Genomic DNA, 22850 nt, shown 5'->3' on the forward strand with positions numbered 1-22850 from the left:
TGAACGATTCTTAAAAGAACCAAGTGAAGAGTGTTTTAATAATCTAAAGAGCATTTTACCACTATAAATACCCTTGTGTCCAATGGAGAGAATTAAATAGTTTTTTAATTTTTTTTTTTTAGCATTAATCATTATAGCATTAGTAATAAGGTTAATAAAAAAAAATGCTAAAGGAAATGCTAAACTGAAAGTTGATTTTTGTTCCCCCCTTTCAAACGTTTATTCATTTTTGAATGTAGTTCCGTATTTATTTTTCCTCAGATCAACTCCAGCCTGTCAGGACATCGAGTCCACAGGTTTCCTAACAAGAACGGTGTCTTCCGGGCCTCGGTGCGTTTGTGCAGCTGAAGAGACGGGACTTCACTGATGCATCTGCTTCAAACAACGAGGTGGTGCGATCACTTTATACCGTAACCGGAGGGTTATCATCCCGGCGATATGATGCAGTTCAACATGGGATGCCGAAGCAAGAGCCTAGTGAGACTCGGTGCGGTTTCTTTAGTGGACACAGCAGCTTCATCGGGTCCCGGTCCGCCTGTGTTCGGCCGCCGGCGGGAGACATGATGCTCCCGTCAGAGATGCTGCTCCACGAAAATGTCAACTGTGCACCGTAAGACTTGTTTTTTAACATTTGCTAACTACCATATCAGTGAACATAATTATTTAAATAATGAGACACAACGAGATGTGGATAAGTTGTTGTAAAGCACCGCAGCTAGCTTGTAAGCGTTAGCAATATCGTTATATTTTTAAAAACCATGTAAAAACTTTACCATATGAGAAGGCATAGCTGGTTAACCTCAGTTTGCTAATATTATAACTATCAAGTCTAGTGACAGCTTAGTAACATTGTTTGCACAGCTTGGTGATTTTTTTGTCATGCGATGTGTTTATAAGGCTTTGGATGATGAGAGTGTGAAGATCTGAAGCAGTGGAGGCCAGCTGTTATTAACACCTGTGCTGGACTGCAGCTTCACTCCTGATGGAGATGCAGATGTGATGGAGGCCGAGTGGAGAAGCATGGTCAGCAGTGAATGTGATCTAAACTTGTGTTTGCTGCTCCCGTCTGAGAGAGGAATACTGCAGGTCACCACAGGCTCCACGAGAACGCAGCACTGTCTGTCTTCCACTACACCTGCTCCTCTTTCCAGATCCCTCCAGAGGATCAACAAGATCAGGCTGTTGGCGTGTATCTAGCACAGCATTCACCATTTAACACACTTCAACAACACAGTGTGGTACCCAGACTGAAAGATTGTTAAATGTTTTTAAATGGGTCAGATGGTATATTTTTCTTTCGGTAGAATATGTTTTGTGCATCTATATCTATATAAATATATATATTTGTTAATTAACAGCTGCAATGTTGTGTTTTTGGTTGGATATTAACAGTGCTATGAAATAACATTTATGATTTAGTGCTATATAAATAAAACTGAATTGAATTAACCATAAATGCAGATATGCTTGATATATATCTAATGTAAACTTTATAAACAAGTTTTTATACAGTAAGACAATTTGTGATTGCGATTATTTTTTATTGATGGTCAACAAAATGGGGCCATTCAAAACCTCCTTCCTCTGTAAACAGTCTTCTAATGTCTGACTCAACACATGCAGGTAAGGGCTGCTCGGAACACCACAGGCCCAGCGGACAACTTGTCTGTATGCTGCCAGTATTGATTGTCTTATACCAATGGCATCAAAAAGTGACTTACAGGTAGTTGTGACCTACCTAAATATAGGCAACTTGTAATTGAAGAAAACACAATTATTCAGATGGCTTTCAAATCTTTAATATACTATGTATTTATACATACATGTATTTAGCTCAGAGTAATAAATGATCTCTGCCCTGAACACACTCATGTCTGCTGGTCTGGAGAGGTCTATACTCCTGTCTGAAGTGCATACAGGCGATCTGTAGCACATGGGTTCAGACCTGAATACACGTGGAGTATTCCTATTTCAGTCGCATTATTGAAGTGCAGTACAGACATGTAAACACCTTAATCAAACTATTACCGTCGTGTTGGACTTTTCACCGCATTTTGCGAAAGGATACACACACGGCAGCGATCAACCGTTTGACGGCAAATAAAAGAGCTTCAACACCACCGTTGTCTGTGCACATACATATAATTAACTGCACTTGAAGCTTTCATAAAATTAAAAATGCTTTCAGTTTAGCATTTCCTTTAGCATTTTTATTATTTCCCCCAACATTCGTTTAATTTATTTAATTATTAATTTTCTCGCACATTTAATTATTTATATTTTAATTTATACAGGAATATGTGGATTTATGTATTTATTTGCACATTTATTTATTTAAATATTTATTTATGTATTATGTTGTGGATTTATTTGCGTATTGTTTATTTATTTATTGTTTTTGCAGGTTTGGTCCTCCATAAGACGGGACTAAAATGTTATTTGAGGACTACCGGACATTCAAAATACATCCTATAGGCTAAGTTAAGTGTATTGTCTTTCAAAATGTGCGTCTCTCTCTGTCATTGGATTGCAATCAGATGAGGGGCGTTTATATGTAGTCTCAGTATGGCAGCCGCAGCGGACGGATAGGCTACCAAAACGCCAACTAGCGATCTGAAACAATGGCCTCAGCACCTGAAGGGTTTTTTTTTTTTTTTAGGGATAGAGTGACCAGACGTCCCGTTTTTCCCGGGAGTCACAGTTCATTGTCGATTAACTTAAAGTTAGTGAGGGCGGGATAGGCGGTATCGCGCTGATAGAAGTGCTCTCTCTCGCGCACGCTCCACTTCTTCAGTTCTCATACAGCGCGCGATCAGTTCTCGGTGCTCAAATACACACACAGCCAGGGGCGTAAATTTCATCTGACAGTAGGGGGGGGGGGGACAATAAACGTAAAATTTCTCAAGAGCAATTTTTGAAGGGGACACAAATAATACAGCCAAAATTGTACTTATAAGGATAGATATGTGTACACAGCATATGTACATAGCATGGAGACCGTGTTTAAATATGAGTTCATGGTTCACCACGCGGTCATATTATAATTATTATTTTGCTTCATCCATAGTATTTTAGGTTTCGTCTGAAGCCTAGCACGTCTCTTTCGCATTAATTCAACCGCATTAAACCCACTGATCTGCCACTTAACATCATATTGAACGAAACCCAACACATAGGTCTACAATATTAGCCTAATATCAGTTCACACACAGGTTTATCGCCGTGTTAGTTGTAGTGGGTGACAAGCTACGGTATTAAGCTTGTCAAACTTATAATCGCTCATAGAAAATACATCGGATGTCATAATTTTTTTGTAATGACTAATTTATTAATGATCCAGCATCATCTGTATTAAAGAGAAAGAATAATTTCACCCGATGTTTAAAAGAGAATAAAATAGCCTTGACAGCCTACTTACACATAACTAACTTGCTCTCTCCCGCCGGACTCGTGTGTGTGCATCGGTAAAGAAGGAAAGCAGGCAGTGGACCAAACCACTGTGAGGAAAGGGAGGGGGGAATCAAAACATTTCTGAACTTAAAACGTTTTTTTGCGTTTATTTTGTTTTACTAGTCACACAGTTATTTTAAGTATATGTCCATTATATTATTTTCAATACACAGAGTCACTTGTAATGATATTTTTAGGGGGGACAAGCCTCAGATAGGGGGGGTCCTGTCCCCCGTCCCCCCCGGGATTTACGCCTATGCACACAGCAGTTCAAATGTGTAAAGTATCTCACGTAAATACAGTCAGTTATGGCTTAAGTGAGCGTAAACAGGTGGGTGAAAACTGAATGTGTGTCAGTATTACATGCATGCCTTCCATCTTAAAGGGACAGCATTCCTATCCGTGTCATAAATGTTAACTAACAAAATATGTTAAATAAATGTAGAATTAAGTAAAGCTACTGTATCTGAAAAAAGAGTTTAATTTGTATCTCTACCAAAAAATAAAAATTTATTCCAGTTTTTCCAAATTCAATCCTTGATTCAAATTTCTCATAAGCTTAATTGATTTGGTCTAAAGAGAGAAGAATTGATGCCTATTTTTGTTTGAATACCACATATAAAATAGCTACCAAAATAAATGTTGTTAACGGCACTTTGACTAAAAGTTGACAAAAATACAGTGAATTAAAATGTGACTAAGACTATTAAGGATTTTCGTCTCAAGATAAAGACTACGACTAAATCAGAAATGCCTGCCAAAATTAACACTGTCACCAAGGCTACATTTGTTAGATAAACAGTAAAAACTGTATTATTGTGAAATATCATTACAATTTATAATAGCTGTTTTCTATTTGAATACATTTTAAAGTGTAATTTATTCCATGTGACGCAAAGCTGAGATTTCAGCATCATTACTCCAGTCTTTTATGCTGATTTGCTGAAACTTTAAAAAAAAAAAAAATTATTATCAATGTTGACAACAGTTACGCTGCTTCGTATTTTTGTGGTAATTGAGATACTTTGTTTTTCAAGATTCCTTGATCAATAGGAAGCTGCATTTATTTGAAATTTAATATTTTGTAACAATGTAAAAATCAACATCCTTAAACTTGAAACTTTGAACAGAAGTGTAACAAATTGAAATATTTCTTTAACATTTTCTGACATTGCATGCTGAAATCTCACAATTAGTTGAATTCCCCCCAAAGGGTTAATTCGCTTTTATTACTGCATTAGTGTTTTATTCGGACACACTACATTAGAGTTTTCATATGGTAAAAGGCTTTGAGTGAATGTTCTTGAGATTTTCTCTGTGTCTTATAGGCAGTATCCCATCATTGTCTGGCGAAAAAAGCAGTATTCTGCCAATCTCGTCATTCTGTGTCCCTGGGCGACAAAGAGGAAGGAAGACTGACAGTTACACTAGCATCTAGCGATAAAGAGGTAAGGAAAAGCGCTATGAGGTTTATTCCTCCTCTCTGACAGCCTCACACACACACTCAAACACGTGTGTCAGACCTCACTAAATAACACAGAGGAGAGAGCCAGAGGCTGAGGTGAAGGTCACTCACTGTAATAAGACAGCACTTCTCAATAACGACCTTCACAAACCTCAATTTCTACAAGAATGAGATTGGGCAGGATGTAGCGAGCCAAGCGACAGGGCCGGCGCTCGCTCAGTCTGGATGCTGACGTCTTCATCCTATAGAAGCTGGTCGTGACCCAGACCTCCTACGGCGTCCTTAAGCCCTCTGAAAGAGCAGACCCACACACATAGACATTTTATTGATGTTTGAAGCATTGGTCTCAAAAGTGAGGACAGATAATTTACTGTTGTTATATTTTTTGCCTCAAAATGTGCTAATTGCAGTTTTACCGTGCTGTTTAAATGGATACACTTGACATTCCTTGACATGCCATACTTTTACACAATAATTATTCATTCTTCATCAATTTTCATTCCAGATTCCTCAGTCCATGGTCTATTAATCTGCCAATCTGTTTTAGTGGCTACGTGCAAATAATACCTTAAATGCTTTCATCAAAGCATTTCAATTCAGCCTTTAAAGACTCAATGAAGTCAATTTTTTAGTTGTTTTTAGTCCATGCCTGTTAATTTTAAATGCAAGTTCATTTTAACTTCATAATTTTTTTTTTTACATTTTGTTTATTTGTATTTTTTTTGTTGTTGTTTTGATTTAGTTGGTGTTTTGCTTTGTTTTGTGTTTTGTTTTTGTTTGTTTTGGTTAGTTTCGTATATTTATTTATTTTTTCCTTTTGTTTTGTGTGTTGTTTTTCATTTGGTTTTGTTTGTTTTTGTTTTGCATTTTCGTTTTGTTTTCCCTATAATGAAAAATACATATAATTTAATGTTTTTGAAATGCAATTAAGCTGTTTTGTTTTTTCTTTTTTTGATATAAACACTGTTGAAGAAATTACGTGGATTTGTTTAATTTAATAAATATCAAAATATATTTAATTATTTTGTTTTGTTTTGTTAAAAACTTTTTTCCTCCAAATAATTTAGGTATAGTTACTGCTTATCAAACATTTATAGGGTTTTTAAAAAATACATCAGTCCAGTTTATAGACTTCACATTTTCAGGTTGTTACTTTGTTATAAAGAAGTTTAGAATGATATGTGAGCCAAAATATTCTGAAAAATATTGATAATCATATTAAAAACTGTATTTCACCATCTTTTAGAAGTTATGCCCTATTGACTTTTCTCTTTTCTTTTGTCCTATTAAGTATTCGCCTGTTCTCTCCACCTTTTTTTAAGTAATACATTTCAATGAAGCTCTCCTTTTATGTTCTTGAATTATAAAAAAATAGTCAATCCCATGTCCAGGGAGCGTTAGTTCTACTGCATTGCAGGCTTAAAGCACTTCAGATGAATGCAGGTTTTTATTAAGCAAATGACCACCTGATCCTTAATGACCCAGTTAGGGATGACCGGCCATGGGAAAAAAACAAAAAACAAAAAAAAACTCTTTAGATGAGAGGCAGAGAAGGAATATTAAGCACCATATGAAAGCTAAGGGAAAAATATGCTGTATTTGACAGAAGCCTCATAGGAATGGATGTTTATTGGCTTCTCTATCTGTAAATCACAGATTGGTCCACAGAGAAATTTGGTTAATAGCGCAGTCAACATTGTTAATACGTTGGCCGCTGGATGCAGACTGCACAGTGCCTCCAATATGTTCCAGTGGAACTGTAAACACATTTCCAAGTGCTTATAGTTTGTCAGAAGAATGATAGCAGTTCATTTGCGGTGAATTATTAGATGCACAACACTGCACTGATGTTCTGCGAAACCTCAAGAGACGGCACATGGAAGCGACTTATAGACTGTTTTTGTTTGTGTACCACCACATCAAATGACCAGCATCATTTACTGTGAATGCGAACATGCGGTGGCCCTGCAGAGTCTATTAAGAAATGACTTGGATTTGTTTTAAACTGCTGTGTGACCTCGGTGACCCTAATAACAGATCTGTGCTTCCTCCTGGAGTCTTTTAATTAAGGCAAAAAAAAAAAAAAAAAAAAATGGCACTGCTGAGGTGCATTGCTGTGAAAATGTGCTGCTTTCATAGGGTCAGTTTGAGATTTCTGTGATGTAGCATGTGAAAGGTCACTGATGTGTTTATGAGCTGCATTTCATTGCTTTATGAGGAGGTTTTTGGTAGAGGGTTTATGGGGAATTATCATAGCAGAAGATCTATGAGAAAGCATAAAAATGAACACTGCACTTGGGTGGTTAAAATAAAATAAAATATTAAATAAATAAATAAATACATACATAAATGGCATATTTTCCATTCAAATTGTAAAGGTTAAAGTGTATATATTATTTTTTTATTTATTAGAGTTCATTTAATTGGTTCTGTTGTTTGACAGAAGATTTTAAATACAAATATTCCATGTATTTGCTCAATTAATATAAACCATAAAAGTAGCACATGTAATAATTAAGCAATAATTCATTTGAAATAGTTTTCATGAATTTTAGCACTGCTAATTTGATGTCAACTAGCCACATAACTGTGTATATAAATACTTGATACACAATTAGTACAACCGATTCAATGAAAACAAGCAATTATTGGGCAGAACCATGTGCAGTAATGAATATATACCAAGTTTTGGGTCTGTAAGATTTTGTTTTTGATAGAAGTCTTATATGCTTACCAAGGCTGCATTTATTTGACCCAAAATATGGTAAAATCGCAATACTGTAAAAATATAATATACTATATTTAAAATATTATACAGTTTTTAGGATTCTTTAATGCATAGAAAGATCAAAATAACAGCATTTATTTGAAATTGAATATTTGTAGCATTTATAAATTTCTTTAAAAATACTTTAAATTGATTATTTTAAATATTTAAAATGTTACTTTAAACAATACTTTAAAAGCATTTTTTAATTTAAATTTAATTTAAATTTAAATAAGAAGGCAAATTTACTATGACATAGTTTAAATAATAATAATAATAATAATAATAATGTACATACAGTAGAAACGTGACACCTCAAAATATATTAAATATAAATACAAATAAGTGAGTAATTAGTTCATAAAGAGACTTCTTAAAGAGAAGATCTTTGCTGACAGGTTACTTTGGTTAGTTTGCAGATGAACTGCTCATGTTTTCTCTCAGTTTGATGTCTTTGAATGTTGTCAGCAGCGTCTGAGCTCCTTCCACATATTATTTTTGTGGCACGACTCTGACAGGCGCTCTTCCTGTCATGCAAAAACACTTTCAACATTAAACGCTAAGAACACCAGAGAGTCAAATAAACACAAAGTGTGCTTTTTCATGATATTTTCTGCATTTCTGTCGAACGTGAGGGTTTATGAGAAAGGAGTTTAATCTGTGGATAAACCGAGCTAGACGCGGTACGCGGTATTTTGACTTCCCAGCAATGCAGCGCCGGCATGAATAAATTAAACGGATCACTGTGTTACTATTTATTGTTTCTCTGTTTCCTGTTTTATTTGTGCTGTTGTTGTCATGTTCAGTTCTCTGTCATGCGGTGATTATTCAGAGCTCATCCTTTGGTCTTATTGTGGTTTGGATTGTTAAATCTTGAGGTTTTATTCTGGTATTCAAAATCTGGGTGGCTCAATTTACCCCTATTCACTGTCTGTCACTCAAGATGAAGTAAGTGAAATATGAGCGGTATCACGAGCAGCTCGTGGGGGTCTTCAGCTCAGACACAAAAGCTGTGTGATCAGTCACTGTCAGTCAAGTTTCATAAGTCTCCGTCCTCCACCCGTGTGGTTTGTTCTGACAGGACGTCGCTCTCCATGACACTGAAAAATACTAGCAGGGGTCGTTAATGTGTGTGCGTTGTGGTGAAATGCTTGATGTTTCATAATTTTGTATGACACCTCAGACAGAGCAGCGTTGTACATGACAGTTATATATTTTCCCAATAGTTTGGTCCACTGATTTTGATTAATTACAGTAACAGCTTCTGATATGATGACATGAGGTAATTAGAAAACAGCAGTTTCAGTGGAGTGGTTGGCACACAAGTATATGCACATATTGCCCATATAGGCTGTATATCACATATTAAAATAAATGTTATACTTTAAAGCTCGGTTCATTCATTCATTCATATATATATATATATATATATCTCAGAAAAAAATCTCAGGTTGATAGGCTAATAAACAGGCATTAATTCTGTACACTTATAAATAAGGCCCCGCACTTGAAAGCACAGGTCTGTAGCTGCAGTATGCTATAATTCTCCCCAGTACCAACTGCCACGCAAATTTCACAAACATCCAAATACTGCAGACTTAATAACAGCTCATTTGCATGGAGGCGACCAATAGGCGTGAAGATCTGTCTTTAATGTCGCGTAAATTGGTCTGTTTCCTGTGCTCGGCACTCCATTATTACAGCCTGTCTGTGTTTGTTTACATGCAGAAGCTCAATTTGCATTGTGCCCTATTACTTTCAACTCAATTAGCCTGATCAATAAACTGATGGGGAAATAGAGACAGCTGCGTGTTTGTCTGAACATACATTACGAACCGCAAGTTTTCTTTCCATTAATGTGTTTAAAATGTAATTCATGAACATGTACAATGTACACCGTATACTGCTTACTATTTTTAGTGCTGCAATGTAACCTCATTACATTGCATGTGTAATTCAACTGTGGCATGCCTTGACTCTTGACAGGAGTATTGCATACTGAAAGTATACTGTGATAATGCTATTTGGAACATACAGCCTGTGTCCATTTGTTTGCATTCGCTTTACCTGTGCATCTCATCCAGTGTCCAACCTTCGTATTTTGAATAATAAGGTCATTCCTGAGTGCTCATATTTCTTTCCTTTAATGAGAATAGCATGAACACTCCTCTGCATCTCCGCAAATCGAGCCACATTGTTATATGACCAACCTGGATTTAAATAACGTGTCAGACTCTGCTGTTGTTTTAGCAGGATGATGAATACGATAAAGAACAAAATTTACATTTCCCCCCTGGAAGACTAACACGGAGCTGCTGATTTATGACTGTAATGCAAAGTTTAGCAAAGCTAATTAGGGACAGTGTTCCCTGGGTCAGATTTAATCAGGGGAACGTTTACAACGGCTGCTGAGGAGAGAGAAGTGCTGTGGAAATGTGAGGAATGAAGTATTACAGTGGAGCGTATGCTCTCAAGAACACCTAACATAGCAAACAGTTTGATTACAGCTCTTACAGTGAAGGAAAACACAGTTTTGATGAATGAGAGCTATTTTCACAATTAGGCAGGTTAATGCCTTGTTTTAAGGCCTTATGTTGCATAGTCTTGTAAATTAAAGCATCATGTCAGAAGGAAACTGTTTTTGGTTATAGTGAGGTCTTAATTGTGAACGTCGATTTTGAATGCATTTTCTGCACTGTTCATGAAAAATAGCATAAAGCTTGCCAGACAATACTGCTCATTTAACTGGTTTATCAGGCAGCAAACTAAACTAAAAGTTTAGTCTCTTCTGCTCACCAAAGCTGCATTTTTTTGATAAAAAATACAGTAAAAATAAATATAAATTATATGTTTATTAAAATTAAAGTAAAATAATATTAGAATTTAAAATAACTGATTTTAATTTGAATATATTGTAAAATTAAATTTATTTATGTGATGCAAAGCTGAATTTTCAGCATCATTACTCCAGTCTTAAGTGTCACGGTATCCTTTAGAAATCTTTCTAATATGCGGATTTGCTGATCAAGAAACATGTCTGATTATTAAAAATGTAAACAGTTGAGCGGCATCATATTTTAATGTGGAATCTTTTGAAATATTATAAATGTCTTTGCTGTCACACTTTATCATTTGAATGCATTCTTATTGAACAAAATCATTAATTTAATTAAATAAAGCATACTGACCCCGAACTTTTGAACATTAATTCATCTCATAAAATAGCTAATTGTTATTTGTGCAGACTTGTTGTACTACAACTAAACTTGAATTTAAGTGACAAATAAATAAACAAATCAACAAATAAATAAACAAACAAAGGGGAAAAAATCCACCCAAGCAAAATCACTTGAACATATCACATTGCAATTTTGACTTCCAAGCTTGAAAGTATATGCTTTCCAGGACTGTAATCAGATCTGATGTGTTCAAGTGATTTTACTCTAAAATGTAAAATGGACATTTTAGGCTATTTCAGATCTCCTTTTCACTCTTTTTACTTCCTGACAACAACAAGAAGCCATTAGCCATTTCCAGTGCTAGTGCAAAACAAGTAAAAAAAAAAAAAACAAAGACATTAGATGCTTTAGTCTTGTCTTATAGAAAATTACCTTTTAAACCAGCTAAATTAGTATTTTTTGGTGTTACGACCCCTTAAGACGGTCTAGGAGGTAAAAGGAGTAACATTGAGATTGTGGAAAGTCTGTACAATGATGGATGCGGTAAGAGACAAAGCAAAGACATAAACTGCCAACGAAAGTGATTTATTATACAAAGTGAAAAGAACCCATAACTACAAAGTATATTTACAAAAGTATAAGTCATTTAAAGAGAGAACAAATATGTACAAAATTTACAATTCAGGGAAAAAAAGAAAATGAACAAAAAAAAAAAAAACTACACAAATCAACCCAAGAGAAAGGGGACGCTAGTGACGCCAGAAGAAAGAAACAAACAAAACCAATTCTACCTTATTTAAACCTCTATCCTAACTAAAGGCATAAAAAGAAAATAAATCTTCAGCGCCAAGCGCCATATACTTCCCTACTCTCAACTCACAAACAAAACATACAGGGGATGGCGTTCACCTCTTACCTAGGGTTTCTATACACAGAGTTACCTAAATGTTGCACAATGGAAGTCGTACGACATCTTCCCTATCCACCTTCCTCTTGAGTAAAGAGTAAACGTCACAGAGCATCAGCTCATCAAAGCTCAAAGTGCAATGCCATCCGAGTTACAAAGTAACAATCAAACAAAAATGGCGAATCAAAAAGATGGTAGGGTTTAACTACTGTCAAACAAGGATCTTGGCATAAATCAATAACAAACAAAGCAAAATCAAAACGAGTACAATGACAGCAAAAAGCAGTGAGCAAAAGAAGTCTCCATTCACTTCTTTCAGCGTCCTTATATCTGCCAGCAGGAAGTTTTCTGGCAGCTGATAGGTCGGCGTCTTGTCGCTTAATGATGACTGACAGCTTCATGAGCCAATCAGCAGTCAAGGAAGGCGGCCTAAAAGATCAACATGAAACAAAGAAAGAGCAAGCAGGAGAGAGAGAGAGAGAGAGAAAAACCACAGGCACTCCCACAAGGACATTTATGGACGTAACATTTGGCAAACCTTTCAATATAATTTAATATAAAAATGCAGTTAGCCTCCATGTGTCGCCCCTGGACTGTTTTGTTGTGTTTTTGCTCCCCATGTGTTCCCTGTGACCCAGTTTTCCCTCACGTTGATTGTTGATTTGATTCCAGGTGTGTCTCGTCTTCCTCCTTGATTGTCCTGTGTATTTAAGGCCATTCCTCCTCCATGGCTCCTACCTCCGTTGGCTCCACCGTGGGCCATCATCATGGTTGCGGCCTGGGTCCAACTTGGCTCCTCTTGTTCCGGCACCCTCCTCTCTCCTCCCTGGCTCCTCCCTCCTCCGTTGCCTCCCTGGACTCTGTCTGCCCGCTCCCCGGGGGGAGTAATGTCACGCCCCTGGACTGTTTTGTTGTGTTTGGATTATATTAAAGGTTGTTGAAATTGATTCCTCGTCTCCTCGCTCCCTCCATCACAGATTGTGACACCATGATTCTTTAATTGAATTACATAAAATCATTCTGTTGCTAGTATTCCATTTTGGACATATAAAGTCATTGTTGGTTCAGAAACAACAAAGAGTAAGCAACAGCACGCACCTCGATCTCAAATGGGTGGTCGACTAAAAAACAAGTAGAAGCATATTAGAAATGCAAAGTCGGCAACACTAAAGCTCCAAAAGTATCAAAGAAATTTATTTTAAAAAACTTGCATAGTGTGTTACGCTTCGAGCACGCAGGTTCTTCATCAGACAAATGAACAGCACTGATATGCCTCTCTTTATACCTCCAGGTGATCAAAGGTCACATGATCTAACACAATATTACCATAATAATAATACCCCAACAAATAAACCAAAACAATAACATATCAATCAAGAGAAAAAGAAAAAGAAAAACATAACACTGGTTCAGAAACAACTAAATGTGTATTTCTTTCTGGTAAATATGACATTGTGGTTGTTCACTTTGGAAGTATATGGCTTGAATTAACGGCATGAAGACAGAGAGAACAAGAAAGAACGAAAGCGAGTGCCGTCTGTTGCCAGTTATCCTCCCGTAAAGAGTATTAAAGTAAACTCTCTTTATTAATAATAGAAAGCGCAAAACCCTGGACATCCAGTGCAGTTCAACACTTAAAGTGTTCGGATCACTCCCACGGCTTATTGAATCATTTATGAAACAAGCGAGACGCTGGAGTTTCTCTCCTATCTCACTCACTGATATTATAATTCAAAGACGATTGTTACTAGGTCTTTCTGTTATCGTGGAGTTTCACTTTCGTACGGTTTTGACAAATGATGAATCCCAGAGCAAAAGCTATCTTGAGTCCTTGAGGCTTGAGCAATGATTTCAACTCTTACCACAGTAAATGAATGAATCTGAGTGAACCGATCCGCAAACTGCTTTTATTGCCTCTCAAAATAGTCGGAAAGGTCAAGACAAAGAGGGATCAGTGCGGATATGAAGCTTCGCTCTGAAGCGTTCCCAGTTTGCCTTTTTCCAAGAACATTCATTTAATATCCAACCCAAATGTGGTTTGACATCTTTGGCTGGAAAGACAAAAGCAATAGACGTGGGACAGATGGAGAGACACGGCAGTCTTTTGGGAAACAGAGCTCTGAAAGACTCAAATAACAGCTTAATCCCATTTAATTAAAATTCAATAAAATAATTCACGCTAAATAAGTTTTAATTTGTTCACGCATTTAATTGAGTTTTGAGCCAGGGAACACAATGAGTTATAATAAAGCACAACTATCACTATTTAATTCCATTATAATAAATGAAGTAAAAGGAATAAAGTATTAAGTCAAGCGTGCATAGGTCAGACCCCTTCTAGTCTTCATAAACCAGAACCAGACAAAGACAGCGACAGGAAAGGGCAGCGCTGTTCTCAAAAATAGCGATTGAATAACCGAGAGATATTACCATTCTGTCTGATAAGATAATGATGATTGTGGAAAGGAGTTTTAATGGTTAATTAACACTATTCTTAAGGTTGTAATTGTAACTGTTGCTTGTCCTTTAGCCGCTTTATTAACTGGTTTACCTTCCTGTTATTGTCTGGAAGCAAAGTGAAGGCAGCATTAGTGATCCACAGACAGTACTGAGTGAGACGGGAAACTGATTGCTTTACAAACATCACTGAAACTCCATTTCTGGACTCTTCTCTTTGTTGAAGATGGGTTTAATGCAGTGTGTGAAGGCATGTGCATGAATGCGACTTACTCATCCTGTCATTTGGCACATGCCATTTAAACCACTGTTGTTATTGTTTACTAAAAATATATATTTTTGTTAATTCAAATAAAGCAAAATAAATATAGTATATAAATAATTAGAAATTATATACATTATATAAGTTTTATAATTATTAATTAATTATAAAACCACTGAAATAATGAAATAAGACTGTTAAAAGTATAAATACATACATACATAAATAAATAAATAACGTGATGTGACATGACATTTAAGCCACTGTTGTTATCGTTAAATAAAAATATTTAAAAATCATTTTGGTTAACTTAAATAAAGCTACACACACACACACACACACACACACACACACACACACACACAAAGCAAGTGTTATACAAATAAATGGTGCCTTGGTGACACTCCTGAAAAACAAAAACAAAACAGGATTGCTAAAATAATAATAAAAATGCATACATACATACATAAATACATTTTAAAAACAAAAGCTAATACAAATTAAAATATTAAAATAACACTTATATTTGAAATTGAGACCCCCCAATTCATTCATTCATTCATACATTTCTAAATATTTAACGAATTAATTAATTAATATGTGTTTATGAATGAATGATTTGAACTTGCGAACCACTCAACGCATCTATCTATCTATCTATCTATCTATCTATCTATCTATCTATCTATCTATCTATCTATCTATCTATATGTCTGTCTATCTATATGTCTGTATGTCTGTCTGTCTGGCTATCTATCTATTTATTGATCTATCGATCTATCGATCTATCAATCTCTATATGGGTATGTTCATTGGTGGAGCAAAAGTTGATTGGTGACATTGTGTTTAAAATGTGAATACTAATTGTGCATTGAACTTACAGAAAAACAGTATTGCACTCAGAATCATGCTGCTGGTCTGAATTTATATATTCATATACCATTGATGGATGTACTCTAAATAAAATGTGTCCAGCTCAGTGCTGTGCTGAAGGGCCACAGGTAAAGGGGAAGACAGGTGGAAAACCTGATCCAAAGTGAGAAATGAGGTGGAAGAAGATAAAAGAGGATTAAACAGGCTAGACTGCCCAGCAAAGACCCTGTCTAACGTGATCCGGGGTCCATGTGTGTGAGAACAGCAAGCAGAACATCAGTATATGGAGGAAGACTTCAGAGGATCACGGAGCATGTTGTTTATGACAGGAGCGTCATGTAAGAGTAACACTTTTTTATGATCAAGCAGAAGCTTACCAGTAACATCTGCAGTGGATTGAATGAATGTGTCAGCAGTAAGCTTTAATCCCACTATGGCTAGAATCCATTCACCTGTTTGATGTCACAATTAATATTCATGAGCAAAGCTGATAGGTTTAATATTTTGTCTTCTCTACTTTTGAACACAATCCGACATCTTGTCTGGAACATACATCAAGAATATCAAATTTACACACACATTCTCTGTCTTTCTCTTTGTGTCTTTGTTACTGTTTCTCACATTCTACCAACAAAAGAATCTTTTTTTTTTTCTCGGAAAAAAAAATACAAATAAAAAACAAACTCATTTTCTATAATACATAGGTTAGAATCAGATTTTTTTTTTTGTTTTCTTTTCTTTTCTGTTCTATAAATAATAGCTAACAATTTTAGCTTTAGATTCTTTTTTTTTTACAGTACTTTCATAGCATGATAGCTGCGCTGCATTAGCTGCCAGTAGTTAATTTTGCTTAGTAACCTTTAATTTAATCTATAGATAATTATTATTTTTTGACCTCTTTTCCAAATGACATATCTGTTTCTATTCTCAGCTGTAGGTAGAATCAAAGCCTGTGGATGTGGCTCACTCTGTGACATTAATATTCATCGGGTGCTGGAGTATATTAGATGTTGGAGATTCATGCCATTTGACCGCTGCTCTTCATTATGCTTTTCTCTCCTCGCCGCTTCTGTTCAAACCTTTCTCCCTCCACAAAACAAATATTGTTCGTACAAAATCTGTGCGTTTGGAAAAAAATATTCTCCATGCTATTTCCTCTCAGAAATTACTGCATGTTTATGTAGCTTTGTGCATTTTCGCTCCATCCTTTTTTTGTGATATGGAAAAGCATCTTAAATATCAGTCTGTTCCAAAGACTTCAAAATGCTTGAGCATTTCTTGCATGAAGCACTTCTTTTGTGTGCTTTCTGAAGCTCCGCTGTAATTGCATGGAAGAGAGCATGGAAACAGTCGATCAAAATTTCAACTTTTGCAGCAAAAAGATCATCTTATAGATTTGTAATTACATGAGTGTGAAAACCGAAAAAAAAAAAAATTGTCATTTCTTGGTATTTCTTTAACATAAACCAGCCTAGGTAACTCTAACCAAAAATGAAAGTCTTTCTTACAGTGGAGAAAGTTATTACATTTTTATGAATGATTGCAAAAACAAATACTTTTTTTCCTTCAGAATTGCATGCACTGATGAGTTATTCGCAGTAAGACAAGGGATGTGTATTAAGAAAGCATGCTGATGAGGAAATGAGGGGAGAAAATGAAAGAACGGAGGTATGAGAATGGACAGAGAGAGACAAACAGAAAGGATAAGAATAGGTTGGAGATTTGCAAACAAATTTAATAACCAGCTGGCAGAGGCGAATCGGTTTTCTTGCTTTGTACTTTGCACAGACCTCTTAGACCGACAGAGAGAGAGATGGAGGGAGTGAAGCGTACAGTTGATATGTATTGTATTGCCACAGGGGGAAAATCACATCTATTTAGACCTCAGTTGTTTGGGCAATGGACACAATATCAGATGTACATTGAATTTGAAGACTGGGTAAAATATTTCCTGCTGTTTTGAAATGCAGAGCAATGTATTCATGAAGTTTCTAAGTGGTTTTTAGCATTTTGCTGTGCCATTTTTGGGTGTTATAAATGGTCAAAACAGTCCACCATCAAGTATCTGTGATATTTAGTAAAGTAACAGCGCACATCTCTTCAACAAGACACATGATTTGAGGAATCGCTGCAGGATGAGTTATGAGATTTGTTCAAATCACTAAACCGCAGTATGATGAATAACAATAGTCATACTTGGCAAACATCATTCTGCAAAATGGTTATGAACACCACAGCCTAACCAGTGTTATTTTACTATTATTTATGTAGTATTTATTCATGTTTTGAATGGGCTTTTATTTTCATATTTTCAGTTTTCATTTTAATTAAAAATATATTTAGATATACTCATTTTTGTTTTAGTTTGAATAATTTGAATATAGCTTAAGAATATTAAAATGTTTAATATTCATTTAAATTTAAGATCTTCAACTAATATTTATATTTTATTTTATTTTATTTCTGTCTTATGTCAGTTACAGAACATAATTTTTAATAGATATTTTGAATGAGCTTTTGCTTTGTTTTGTTTTTTCAGTTTTCTTTTCCATTTTATTTTAATTACCAAAAACAATTTTTAAATATTTTTTTCTTTAATACTTTAAATTAACTTTTATATTTTCAGGTTTCGTTTTAGCTGTATTATTTTGTCATATGCTTTTGTCATTTTATTAGTTTATTCTTTATTTTAGATATAATTATTTATATTTCAGTTTCAGTTTTAGTCATTTTAATACTTCAACTTAAAAAAAATAAATAAATCAGTTAGTTGCTAAGACAACATTTTGATTTAAGATTTCCATCTATTATGTATTTCAGTTACCTACAAATTATTTTTAATAGATATTTGTTTATTTATTTATTATTTTTATCTTTTCAGTTTAAATGTTTCTAATAATATACTATTTTGAATGAGCTTTTATTTTTTAAATTTTATTTGTAATTTTATTTTAGTTTGAGTATTTTTGTCATGATTACATTTTATATAAATTCCCATTGAGACTAACATTATAAACTAAGGCAAAGTTTGATTAAAGCAAATGAGACAATTGTGCATTTAACAAATATACTGACTTTGTTTAGCTTGTGCATCAAAGTTTTGCTGACAGTCAGATATGAATCAATATTATTAAAATGAGAAAAGTCACATCTGCTGCGTGACTCATTACAACACATTCATCTCTGTTCAGATGAGTCAGCAGAGATCGTGACTTTGTTTTTTGAGTTTTTTGTTATTTGGTTGTTGAGCTAATGATCTGACTGTATGAATATTAGAGTCTAAATTGATCCAAGCTGCTTTGAAATGAACCAGTTTTGCACTTCTTTCCACTTCATTTTCATCCATTAAAGTCTTATTATGTCATTTAGTTTCATAGTGATGATTCAACCGTGAAATGTAAAATCATAATCCTTCAACTTTTTGCAAATTGCAGCCCCACCCAACTTTGTATATATGCCGGTTCCAGTAGAGCAGATTTTGGATTATGCAAAAAAAAAAAAATGTTACTATAATGAACGAGCTGCACTAAAGTTGTAAATTGTCCTTCAGTTGTCTGACTGAAGCACCTGTTGAATGAAGTGTAGGCACAGAACTGCTTCAGTGGGATGAACAAAACCTATTGAAGTCTTTGATATGAAAATAAGGGATATTGCAATGAACTCATTTTTCTTTGATCTCCCCGCGAACGATGAGAGACTGAATGTCTTGAAAGGAAGGAGAGACTTGACCTCTCTCTCTCTCTGAATCCCTGAAGTCAGACGCATGAATGTGGCGTGGTCCATGTTAGTGTCTGTCCTCGAGTCAACAACACTGTGCTCTGAATGCTGACTGCTTCAATATTTCAACAATCTTGACTTCTAATGATCTAATGATAAAATCAGCTAATGTTGAAAACATGCTTCTCGAAAATGGACTTCTCTGAATGTCACTTACATTTTACAGCAGATTTGGAGGTTTTGCTTAAAGGTGAAGCATGTGATGTTAAAATACTTTCTCCTGTGGCAGTTTAATGTGCAGAGACAACTAGAAGACATTCGTGAGAGTGTGAATGCTGCGACTCTGTGGCACTTTCAAAACATTTCTCTGTTAGTTTGATTGGTCTGACATGTCAATGGCTGGCTCAAACAGTGTGCAGGACTTCATGTTTGTAGAGTGGGTGATAATGTTTGAAAACCAAGGGACGGAATTATGAATCATCCTTAAGAATGCAATTCTACTTAACTTGCACTCTCAGAAAAAAGGTACAAAACCTGTCACTGGGTTGGAACCTCTTCAAAAGATACTAATATGTACCATTTAGGTATTAATATGTACACTTTAGGAACAGATGTGTAGATTTAAGGTACTAAAATGTCCCTTTAGGGGCAAGTAAGGTATAAAGATGCACCTTTTGAAAGGGTACCATCCCAGTGATAGTGTTTGTACCTGTTTTTCTGAGAGTGCATTTATTTTCTAATTTAAAAAAAAAAAATAAAAAATGTTATTAACATTTAATTTCACCAAAAATAGTTCTCAAGATTTTTTCTTAAGTTTGTTCTTAAGACAAATATTAAGAAGAGTTAAAAGTCTTAAAAAGTGTCTTGCAAAAAAATGTTTTCTATTCAAGAAAAACAAAGAACTAAGATCCTTTTAAGAAAATATTTGGCAACTTTTCAAGAATTACAAATTTTTATGAACTTGGAATTTAACTTAAGAATTGTCTTATCTTCTTTAGACGAAACAACCCAGTAACCATCCAAAACTCACTAAAATATGTACAGTAACGCAGTTATGTACTGATGCCCAGCGTAATTTTATTATTATCGAAATGTATCATTTATTTGTGTTTTTGTTTTTTTTTCCATTATGATCTTGCTGGGTGTTTTTGTCTTCTTTTTTTTTTTTTAATTATGCCTGTATAATTTGTATTTCAGTTTTACTTAACTGTAAACAATCAAGTTAAACAATTAAATCGTACCTTGGCAACTAGCTAAAAAAAAAAAAAAAAAAGAAAAGCAAAGAAAAAAGCTTTCAATATTTTAATTCAGTTTATGTCAGTTATTTTATTTTAAATAATGATTTCAAATCATATATATATATATATATATAGTGCTGTCAAGCGATTAATCACATCAAAATAAAAGTTTTGTTTACATAATATATGTGTGTGTACTGTGTATATTTATTATGTATATATAAATACACATACATGCATGTATGTATATATTTAAGAAAAATATGTTATGTTTAAATTTTAAATATATTTATATATAATATAAATTACCGTATATGAATATACATATATACATGTAAATGCATGTAAATATTTTTAAATATATACTTTATGCGTGTATTTATATATACATAATAAATGTACACAGTACACACACATATTATGTAAACAAAACTTTTATTTTGCATGTGATTAATCGCGATTAATTGTTTGACAGCACTAATATATATATATATATATATATATATATATATATATATACACACATACATACATACGTACTAAATATATATATATACATACATACATACATACTAAATATATATATATATATATATATATATATATATATTCACTATATATTCACTGTATATATTCATTATTTGAAGACATTATTTAAAACAAAATTAACTGAAATAAATTGAATTAAAATATTAAAAGCTGTCGGCGCCAATAGCCTCGTGGTTAGTGTGCCAACGTATAGTGCAACTGCACTCATGGTGACCCGAGTTCAATTCCTGTCTTGATCCCGATCCTTTAACCCCTCTCTCCAAGCAATGCTTTCCTGTCAGCTCTCTACTGTCCTGTCCCAATAAAGGCAGAAAACACCCATAAATATAGCTTTAAATATATATATTAAAATCTTTTTTTTAATTTTTTTATTTAATTGTACCAATTCCAACTGTCCTAGTGTTAAAAATATTTTAAAAATCTAAAAGAACCTTTTGTGGAATGGAAAGGTTCCAAGAATGTTAAAGATTTTTTTATTTTTTGTTTTGTTTTTGTTAAAGAACCTTTATTTTTCTGTTTTCTGTTCTGTGTTCTAAAACACTTTAGGAACCATATTGACAGCATAGCATTATCATAAAATCATTAGCATAAAATCCAATTATTTTTTACCAGTCTGTCTGGTGCCACTAGAGTTGTAGAAATTACAAGCGTCACTAATAACTGAAGGTTATTTTTCTTGGACAGTTCTGATCAATATGAATGAATAGCTTTGACGCTACGTTGTCTCTTTGTTTTGTGATTTTTTTTCCTTCTGAGGCTGTGTTTCATTTTCAATGAATGTTAATAAGACTTTCTTGGCATTTTGGCCCGAAAAACAGAGCAGATCAGTCTTGATAGCTGTAGCTGCTGTCAGTGAAATTGTTCATGCTTGGTGGTTGTGTACAAAAATGCTGGATTTATTTTCCACATCTCCATATTTTTGCTTTCTAATGATGAGCTGAACCCCATCGCGCACATGCATTGACTCTGTAAATCAATTTTGGGGTTTCGCAGAAGAAAATCAGCTCACATTTCTTCAGTGTCACAAGCACGGAGCGTAATTAGCGTGAATAATTAGCCAAAGAGGCGTTTTAATTATTCACTCCAGGAAACAATTCAGTTTCCATGGAGCACCACTGACAGCCCATCCAGCGGGTCAGATGAAAGTGTGAAACCGTTCGTAATGTGAAAACCACACCTCTCATAACCATACAGTCAGAATTATTCATCACTTTCATACAGTCTGTGCTATTGCAGCCCTTTGACATTGATAAGCACGATGGTTCTTTTCAGTTGATTTACTCTTCGACAGTCCTGATGCCATAACATCATTTTTTGCTGTATGCATTATCGTACATCATAGAGTATCATTAGCGCTATTTAAAGGGCATTAGTTTTATATGGGAGGTGGGATGATGTCAGTGCCAGTGATATTAATCATACTACTCTTTAGTTCTTAGTGATATTAATCTTGTACACATTTTTTGAGACGTTTTAAAGACTGCATGTTCCAGTACCACATGGAGTCACATGATCCTTCAGAAATCATACTAATATGCTGTTTTGCGGCTCAGAAAACATTTATATCAATTTTATCATTATTATCAATGTTGAAAACAGTTGGGCTGTTTTATTTATTTATTAATTTTTTATGTAAACTTTTTTCAGGAAAAAAGAAAGAACAGCATTTATTCAAAATATAAATCATTTGTAACATTATACATGTCTTTGCTGTCACTTTTGATCCATTTGGTCCTTGCTGAGGAAATGCACTCATTTCTTTTTTTCTTCCAAAAAAACAAAACAAAACAAAAAAAAACATGTATTCACCAAAACTTTAGAACAGTTTAACTGTATATATTTATTATTCTATTCTATTCTATTATATTATATTCTATTCTTTAAGGAGGAAGGGAAAATGTTTAGTAAAGCCTGTTTGGAAACAATCATTATTTTTAATCTAAATTTATAGAATTGTGTGTCATAGATAGCCTCTCACACATCCAC

At 34.4% G+C, this 22850-nt stretch overlaps 1 long non-coding RNA gene across 1 annotated transcript; it reads left to right on the forward strand.

Moving 5' to 3' along the window:
• The first annotated feature begins 1647 nt into the window (after positions 1-1647).
• Positions 1648-12656, forward strand: LOC131524683 (uncharacterized). The gene is made up of 3 exons (XR_009267050.1): positions 1648-1723; positions 2405-4898; positions 12441-12656. It is a non-coding gene; the product is annotated as an uncharacterized LOC131524683 (long non-coding RNA).
• The last annotated feature ends 10194 nt before the right edge of the window (positions 12657-22850 follow it).

The sequence above is a fragment of the Onychostoma macrolepis genome, chromosome 18 (genome assembly GCF_012432095.1).
Source record: "Onychostoma macrolepis isolate SWU-2019 chromosome 18, ASM1243209v1, whole genome shotgun sequence".
Classification (NCBI taxonomy): domain Eukaryota; kingdom Metazoa; phylum Chordata; class Actinopteri; order Cypriniformes; family Cyprinidae; genus Onychostoma; species Onychostoma macrolepis.